General features: G+C 57.1%; 1 long non-coding RNA gene across 2 annotated transcripts in view; it reads right to left on the reverse strand.

The window, feature by feature from the left end:
• The window catches only part of LOC135323566 (uncharacterized), a 9519-nt gene extending 1960 nt beyond the window's left edge, over nucleotides 1-7559 (reverse strand). The window contains exons 1-2 of one of the 2 annotated variants that reach the window (XR_010385033.1): nucleotides 7454-7559; nucleotides 3239-3362 (exon numbers count right to left, since the gene is read on the reverse strand). This is a non-coding gene — a long non-coding RNA (uncharacterized LOC135323566). Of the gene's footprint in view, nucleotides 1-3238; nucleotides 3363-6308; nucleotides 6411-7453 lie in introns of those variants that run through there. The other variant, XR_010385034.1, reaches the window with a different exon arrangement.
• Between the last annotated feature and the right edge of the window lie 1419 nt (nucleotides 7560-8978).

The following is an 8978-nucleotide window of genomic DNA, read 5'->3' on the forward strand; positions in this document are numbered from 1 at the left end:
AGGAAAATAGAAAAAAGAAAGGAAAATAGAAAAAAAGAAAGGAAAATAGAAAAAAGGAGACAAAAAGAGAAAGGAGACAAAAAGAGAAAGGAGACAAAAAGAGAAAGGAGACAAAAAGAGAAAGGAGACAAAAAGAGAAAGGAGACAAAAAGGAGAAAGGAGACAAAAAGAGAAAGGAGACAGAAAGGAGAAAGGAGACAAAAGGAGAAAGGAGACAAAAAGAGAAAGGAGACAGAAAAGAGAAAGGAGACAAAAGGAGAAAGGAGACAGAAAGGAGAAAGGAGACAGAAAGGAGAAAGGAGACAGAAAGGAGAAAGGAGACAGAAAGGAGAAAGGAGACAGAAAGGAGAAAGGAGACAGAAAGGAGAAAGGAGACAGAAAGGAGAAAGGAGACAGAAAGGAGAAAGGAGACAGAAAGGAGAAAGGAGACAGAAAGGAGAAAGGAGACAGAAAGGAGAAAGGAGACAGAAAGGAGAAAGGAGACAGAAAGGAGAAAGGAGACAGAAAGGAGAAAGGAGACAGAAAGGAGAAAGGAGACAGAAAGGAGAAAGGAGACAGAAAGGAGAAAGGAGACAGAAAGGAGAAAGGAGACAGAAAGGAGAAAGGAGACAGAAAGGAGAAAGGAGACAGAAAGGAGAAAGGAGACAGAAAGGAGAAAGGAGACAGAAAGGAGAAAGGAGACAGAAAGGAGAAAGGAGACAGAAAGGAGAAAGGAGACAGAAAGGAGAAAGGAGACAGAAAGGAGAAAGGAGACAGAAAGGAGAAAGGAGACAGAAAGGAGAAAGGAGACAGAAAGGAGAAAGGAGACAGAAAGGAGAAAGGAGACAGAAAGGAGAAAGGAGACAGAAAGGAGAAAGGAGACAGAAAGGAGAAAGGAGACAGAAAGGAGAAAGGAGACAGAAAGGAGAAAGGAGACAGAAAGGAGAAAGGAGACAGAAAGGAGAAAGGAGACAGAAAGGAGAAAGGAGACAGAAAGGAGAAAGGAGACAGAAAGGAGAAAGGAGACAGAAAGGAGAAAGGAGACAGAAAGGAGAAAGGAGACAGAAAGGAGAAAGGAGACAGAAAGGAGAAAGGAGACAGAAAGGAGAAAGGAGACAGAAAGGAGAAAGGAGACAGAAAGGAGAAAGGAGACAGAAAGGAGAAAGGAGACAGAAAGGAGAAAGGAGACAGAAAGGAGAAAGGAGACAGAAAGGAGAAAGGAGACAGAAAGGAGAAAGGAGACAGAAAGGAGAAAGGAGACAGAAAGGAGAAAGGAGACAGAAAGGAGAAAGGAGACAGAAAGGAGAAAGGAGACAGAAAGGAGAAAGGAGACAGAAAGGAGAAAGGAGACAGAAAGGAGAAAGGAGACAGAAAGGAGAAAGGAGACAGAAAGGAGAAAGGAGACAGAAAGGAGAAAGGAGACAGAAAGGAGAAAGGAGACAGAAAGGAGAAAGGAGACAGAAAGGAGAAAGGAGACAGAAAGGAGAAAGGAGACAGAAAGGAGAAAGGAGAAAAAGGAGAAAGGAGAAAGAAAAGACAGGAGGAGAAGGGAAGAACAGGGGAAGAACGGAAAAAAGGAGGAAGGAAAGAGAAAAGGAAAGAGAAAAGGAAAGAGAAAAGGAAAGAGAAAAGGAAAGAGAAAAGGAAAGAGAAAAGGAAAGAGAAAAGGAAAGAGAAAAGGAAAGAGAAAAGGAAAGAGAAAAGGAAAGAGAAAAGGAAAGAGAAAAGGAAAGAGAAAAGGAAAGAGAAAAGGAAAGAGAAAAGGAAAGAGAAAAGGAAAGAGAAAAGGAAAGAGAAAAGGAAAGAGAAAAGGAAAGAGAAAAGGAAAGAGAAAAGGAAAGAGAAAAGGAAAGAGAAAAGGAAAGAGAAAAGGAAAGAGAAAAGGAAAGAGAAAAGGAAAGAGAAAAGGAAAGAGAAAAGGAAAGAGAAAAGGAAAGAGAAAAGGAAAGAGAAAAGGAAAGAGAAAAGGAAAGAGAAAAGGAAAGAGAAAAGGAAAGAGAAAAGGAAAGAGAAAAGGAAAGAGAAAAGGAAAGAGAAAAGGAAAGAGAAAAGGAAAGAGAAAAGGAAAGAGAAAAGGAAAGAGAAAAGGAAAGAGAAAAGGAAAGAGAAAAGGAAAGAGAAAAGGAAAGAGAAAAGGAAAGAGAAAAGGAAAGAGAAAAGGAAAGAGAAAAGGAAAGAGAAAAGGAAAGAGAAAAGGAAAGAGAAAAGGAAAGAGAAAAGGAAAGAGAAAAGGAAAGAGAAAAGGAAAGAGAAAAGGAAAGAGAAAAGGAAAGAGAAAAGGAAAGAGAAAAGGAAAGAGAAAAGGAAAGAGAAAAGGAAAGAGAAAAGGAAAGAGAAAAGGAAAGAGAAAAGGAAAGAGAAAAGGAAAGAGAAAAGGAAAGAGAAAAGGAAAGAGAAAAGGAAAGAGAAAAGGAAAGAGAAAAGGAAAGAGAAAAGGAAAGAGAAAAGGAAAGAGAAAAGGAAAGAGAAAAGGAAAGAGAAAAGGAAAGAGAAAAGGAAAGAGAAAAGGAAAGAGAAAAGGAAAGAGAAAAGGAAAGAGAAAAGGAAAGAGAAAAGGAAAGAGAAAAGGAAAGAGAAAAGGAAAGAGAAAAGGAAAGAGAAAAGGAAAGAGAAAAGGAAAGAGAAAAGGAAAGAGAAAAGGAAAGAGAAAAGGAAAGAGAAAAGGAAAGAGAAAAGGAAAGAGAAAAGGAAAGAGAAAAGGAAAGAGAAAAGGAAAGAGAAAAGGAAAGAGAAAAGGAAAGAGAAAAGGAAAGAGAAAAGGAAAGAGAAAAGGAAAGAGAAAAGGAAAGAGAAAAGGAAGAAAAGATGACCAACCCCCCAGGGCTCGGGGCACGCTGAAAGGCACGCGGAGGGCTCTGGGGATCCCAAAGCAGCACCGAGGGCTCCGGGACGTCCCGGCAGGCAGCAGGGACATGGAAGCTGCTTCTGGAGGCAAACCGATGCCACAGGGCTCCGACGGGCAGAGCGAGGCTCCCCGGAGAGGCCACCGAGGGGCCAGAGCACCCCGGAACGCATGCCAAGTGCTCCGGGGTGGCCCAGAAGGCACCCCGAGGGGACACCAAAGGGTCGCGGTCACTCGGGGGAGACGGGGCGCCCCGACGAGCACCCCAGCGGGTCTGCGGGGCACCCAAAGGCGCGTGGAGGGGCTGGGAGGCACCAAGGTGCTCTGGGGAGCACTGACGGGCACACCGCGGCGGCCGAGGTACCCCAACAGCACGTCGGGGACCCCAAAACACACACCGACGGGCTGAGGACGTACCTGGGAGCACGTGAAATGGGTCCGCGGCGCCTCGGAAGTCACGTCTGGAGCTCGGGGGGCACCAAAAGGCAGAGCAAAGTGACCTGGGGGGCACCGAAAGCCACAGCCGGGGCTCTGGAGTGACCTGAAAAGCAGAGCAAATGGTCATGGGGGGCCCCAAAACACACGCCAAGGGGTGCAGACACCCCAAAGTTGCACCAAGGGGCCCGGGGAGCACCCAGACCCATGCCCAAGGGTCACAGGCCACCCAAGAGGCACCCAAAAGGGGCGCAGGCAGCCCCTAACGCACACCGAGGTGACCAGGACACACCGAAAAGCACACTGGGGGCACTGGGGCACCCCAAACAGCACCCAGGAGTCCCAGGATGGACCTAAAACCACGGGAAATGGGTCCAGGGAGCCCCAAAAGCCACAGCCAGAGGTCCGGGGAGCACCCAAATGCAGAGCAAGAGACCTGGGGGCACCAAAAGGCACCCCAGGGGTCTGCAGCACCCCAAAAGGCACCCCCAGGGGCTGGGGTACCACCAAAGGCACCACGTGGGCACCAGAGCCACCCCCAGAAGTACCCAAACGCTCTGGGCCACCCCAGCAGCACCCCAAGTGCCCCAGCGGGCACCAAAAGTCACCCGCAGGGGTCTGGGGGGCCCCAAAACGCACTCTGGGGGGACCAGGCACCCCGAGCAGCACCAAAGGGGGGGTTGGTGCTCCAAGAGGCACCCAACGGTGCCCAGGGAGCACCCAAGGGCCCAGCAAGGGGTCAGGGTGGCCCCCAAAACAGCACCAATGGGTCCCGGGCACACTGACGGGCACCCCGGAGGCCAGCGAAGCACCAGAAGGCACAGCAAAAGCCCTGGGCAGCACCAAAAGACACAGCAAAGGCTCCAGGGCACCCCAGGGGGGCAACAAGGGCCCGGGCAGCACCCAGACCCATGCCCAGGGGTCATGGGCAAGCCAAAAGGCACCTGAAAGGCGTGCAGGCAGCCCCAAACCCACGCCAAGGTGACCAAGGCACGACCGTCCACCCCGCAGGGACTGGACAGCACGGAAAGGGGCTCCGGGAGCCCCCAAACCACAGCCAGAGCCCCGAGCAGCACCAAAACACGCCCAAGGGCACAGCGCAACACCCAAAGGCCCCCGAGGGGCTGATGGCACCCCAAAAGGCACCCGGAGGGGCTGGGGCGCCCGGACACACACACCGAGGGGCCAAGCCTGCACCCAAAGGTGACCAAAGGGGTCCAGGGCACCCCAGAAGCACAACGCGGGCACTCAAAAAAGCACCCCAAAAGTCACAGCCACCCGCCTGGGATGGACCTCAAAGCACCCGAAATGGGGCCGCGGAGCCCCAAAAGCCACAGCCAGAGCTCAGGGCAGCACCCACAGCCACCCTGAAGGGCCGAGGGCACCCCGAAAGGCACCGTGAGGAGCTCCCAGCGCCCCAAGAGGCCCACGAGCGGGATGTAGGGTATCCCAAAACGCACCCCAGGGGACCAGGCACCCCGAAGGTCCGGGGCACAGCCCCAGGCATGCCGACTGGCCTGGGGCCCCCCAAGACGCACCCCAAGCACGAGAAACATCCCAAAATGCACGCGGGGGCAACCAGCATAAGCCCAAAAGCACAACCAGGGGACTGCGGTGCCCCCAAAGGCACCACCACCCGCCTGGCAGGGACCCGAAAGCACAGCACAGGGGTGTGGGGCTCCCCCAAAGCCACACCGAGGCGACCGGGGCGCACCGAGAAGCACACCGAGGGCACCGGGGCACCCCAAACGGCACCCAGGAGGCCTGGGATGGACCTGAAACCACGTGAAATGGGTCCAGGGAGCCCCAAAGCCACAGCCAGAGGTCCGGGGAGCACCCAAACGCAGAGCAAGAGACCTGGGGGCACCAAAAAAAACCACACCAGTGAGTCCCGGGCACCCCGACAGGCACCCTGGAGGCCAGCGAAGCACCAGAAGGCACAGCAAAAGCCCTGGGCAGCACCAAAAGACACAGCAAGGGCTCCAGGGCACCCCAGGGGGGCAACAAGGGCCCGGGCAGCACCCAGACCCATGCCCAGGGGTCATGGGCAAGCCAAAAGGCACCCGAAAGGCGTGCAGGCAGCCCCAAACCCACGCCAAGGTGACCAAGGCACGACCGTCCACCCCGCAGGGACCGGACAGCACGGAAAGGGGCTCCGGGGGCCCCCAAACCACAGCCAGAGCCCCGAGCAGCACCAAAACACGCCCCAAGGGCACAGCGCAGCACCCAAAGGCCCCCGAGGGGCTGACGGCACCCCAAAAGGCACCCGGAGGGGCTGGGGCGCCCGGACACACGCACCAAGGGGCCAAGCCTGCACCCAAAGGTGATCAAAGGGGTCCAGGGCACCCCCAGAAGCACAACGCGGGCACTCAAAAAAGCACCCCAAAAGTCACAGCCACCCGCCTGGGATGGACCTCAAAGCACCCGAAACGGGGCCGTGGAGCCCCAAAAGCCACAGCCAGAGCTCAGGGCAGCACCCACAGCCACCCCCAAGGGCTGAGGGCACCCCGAAAGTCACTGTGAGGCACTCAAAAAAGCACCCCAAAAGTCACAGCCACCCATCTGGGATGGACCTCAAAACACCTGAAACGGGGCTGGGGAGCCCCAAAAGCCACAGCCAGAGCTCTGGGTAGCACCCACATGCAGAGCAAGAGATCTGGGGGCACCAACAGGCACCCCAGAGGGCTGGGGGGCCCCCAAAGGCACCCCCACCCCAAAAACACACACAGCAGGGGTCCGGCTGCCCCAGGACACACACTTGGGGGTCTCTGCCATCCCCAAAGGCACCCCGAGGCGCCAGGGCACCCTGAGGCATGCCCACCCACCCCGCAGGGACCGAACAGCACGGAAAGGGGGTCCGGGAGGCCCCAAAACCACAGCCAGAGCCCCGAGCAGCACCAAAACGTGCCCCAAGGGCACAGCGCAGCACCCAAAGGCCCCCGAGGGGCTGATGGCACCCCAAAAGGCACCCAGGGGGGTCCGGGCACCCCCAGACGCGCAACGCGGGCGCACCGAAAGCTCCCCGGCCGCAGCCAGCCGAGCCGCCACTCACCCGCTTTTTTTTTCGGTTGTTTTCCTTCCTTTTTCGCGTTTTCCCGGCCTCCTGCCGCTGCTCGCTGAGCTGCCGGCTCCGGCGCCCGCCCCGATTGCCGCGGCTGCTCGCACCTGCGCCGGGAGCCCGTCACCGCGGCCCGCGGCGGCGGGGGGAGGGCGCCCGGCGCCCCCTGCCCCGGGGAGGGGAAACGCTTCCCTGCTGCTGGGGGCCGGGGGGGCCGCGAAGGAAGGGGAAGGGGACGGGGATGGGGACCTGGACACCTTCCACCCGCCGAGCTGCTTCCTCGCCCCGGCGGGGCCAAAGCCTGGGAAGCCCCTGCCTGGGAAGCAGCTGAGCGCTGGGCACCAAGGGCGGGGGCACCCCGGGCCTGGGGGGGGGGCTGCTCAGGGGCATACGAGCCCACAGAGTCCAACACGGGGCTGTGCAGCCTGGCACGGGGCCGTATGAGCCTGTAGAGCCTGGCACAGGCCCGTAGTGCCTTGCACTGTGCTGTACGAGCCCATACAGCCTCGCACGGGGCCGTACGAGCCCATACAGCCTGGCACGGGGCCGTACAGCCTTGCACGGGGCCGTATAGCCTTGCACGGGGCTGTACGAGCCCGCACAGCCTTGCATGGGGCTGTACAAGCCCGTACAGCGTTGCACGGGGCCGTACAGCCTTGCACGGGGCCGTATAGCCTTGCATGGGGCTGTACGAGCCCGCACAGCCTTGCATGGGGCTGTACAAGCCCGTACAGCGTTGCACGGGGCCGTACAGCCTTGCACGAGGCTGTACAAGCCCACAGAGCCTGGCACGAGCCCGTACAGCCTGGCAAGGGGCCATACGGGCCTGTGGAGCCCAGCACAGGGCTGTACAGCCCTGCACAGGGACATAGGAGCTTGTAAAGCCTGACACAAGCCCATGCAGCCTTGCACGGGGCTGTATGAGTCCATAGAGCCTGGCAGAAGCCTGTACAACCTCGCACGGGGCCACATGAGCCCGTAGAGCCTTGCACGGGGCCGTGCGAGCCCGCGGAGCCCGGCCGCCCCGGCCCCGGCCCCGGGGGCACGTCCCGCGCCGGCCGCCCCCGCGGACACGCCGCCGGCGGGACACGGCCCCCCCCGCACCCCCCCGCGCTGCGCCGAGCCGAGCTGCCACTCACCCGCTTTTTTTTCGGTTATTTTCCTTCCTTTTTCGCGTTTTCCCGGCCTCCTGCCGCTGCTCGCCGAGCTGCCGGCTCCGGCGCCCCCCCCGATTGCCGCGGCTGCTCGCACCTGCGCCGGGAGCCCGTCACCGCGGCCCGCGGCGGCGGGGGGAGGGCGCCCGGCGCCCCCTGCCCCGGGGAGGGGAAACGCTTCCCTGCTGCTGGGGCCCCCCAACAGCCCCCACAGTCCTGCACCATCGGCAGAGCTGGGCCTCAGCAGCCGTGTGCACAGGGGGGCTTCGGGGTTTTTTTTGGGGGGGTGCACACGTGTGTGTGCGTGCACGCGTGTGTGCATATGTACATGCACGCGTGTGCATGTATGTGCGTGTGCATGTGTACCTGTGTGCATGTGTTTCCACGTGTGTGCATGTGTGCATCTGAGTGTGCATGTATGTATGCGTGCGTGCATGTGTGTGTGCACTCGTGCGTATGTGCACGTGTGTGTGTCCATGTGCACTTGTGCGTATGTGTTAATTCAAAGGCACAACCTAGAAGAAGTCATTCCAGGAGGTGCCTGTGCCTGTGAGGTGGAATTTTCTGTGTTTCGGTTCTCTGAGAAGAGGCTGGCCCCGTCCTCTTTGCACCCTCCCAGCAGATATTTCTACATATTGATAAGGTCCTCCTGAGCCTCCTCTTCTGCTGGCAGTGCTCTTCCTCGTGCAGCCCAGCGTACTGTTGGTCTTCACCACGAGGGCACATTCGTGGCTCTTGTCCGGTTTGTCCACCAGGACCCCCCGGTCCTTCTCTGCAGAGCTGCTTTCCAGCAGGGCAGCCCTGGCCCGTCCTGGAGCATGGGTTACTCCTCCCCAGGCGCAGGACTCTGCACTTCCCCTTATTGCACATCATGAGGTTCCTCTCTGCCCGTTTCTCCAGCGGGACAATGTCCCTCTGAATGGCAGCACAGCCCTCCGGCGTATCAGCAACTGCTCCCAGTTTTGTGTCATCTGAAAACTTGCTAAGGGTGCCTTCAAGCCCACCATCCAGGTCATTACTGAAGATGTTACTGGGGAAAGAGGAGGAGAAGGGGAACAAAATGTGTCCAGCCCCATGGTGTGGGGGGAACTCACACAGCGATGTGCCTATTGACTGCTGGTGGGACTTCACTGGTGGTTTTAAGCGCTGATACCTAAGGCAGGAGCTCTGAGAGCTGCTATGGTGTCTCTCACACTTGGCAGTACTGCCTCCTCCAGAGCAGCATGGTCCGTGTCCTCGAAGCTCTCCGAGGGGACCGCACAGAAGCTGTAAGCAAGACATTTCCTCTGAAGGGACCCTTGCTTTGGGGTGCCTTTTGCTTCTCTCCTTTGCTTATCACAGCCTTTTTCTTGGCCTGCTCTGAAGCTGCAGAGCTCTCTTCCCCCTTTCAAAGAGGGCATCAGTTGAGCTGAGGTAGAAGGAAAGTGCTAGAAAACACTTTTGGGTGGCTTATGAAGTTTGCCCCAGGTGTCTTTCTGGAATATTGTAGCCATTAAATCTCTGTCTCCAG

Source organism: Dromaius novaehollandiae, chromosome 24, assembly GCF_036370855.1.
Source record: "Dromaius novaehollandiae isolate bDroNov1 chromosome 24, bDroNov1.hap1, whole genome shotgun sequence".
NCBI classification, from domain to species: domain Eukaryota; kingdom Metazoa; phylum Chordata; class Aves; order Casuariiformes; family Dromaiidae; genus Dromaius; species Dromaius novaehollandiae.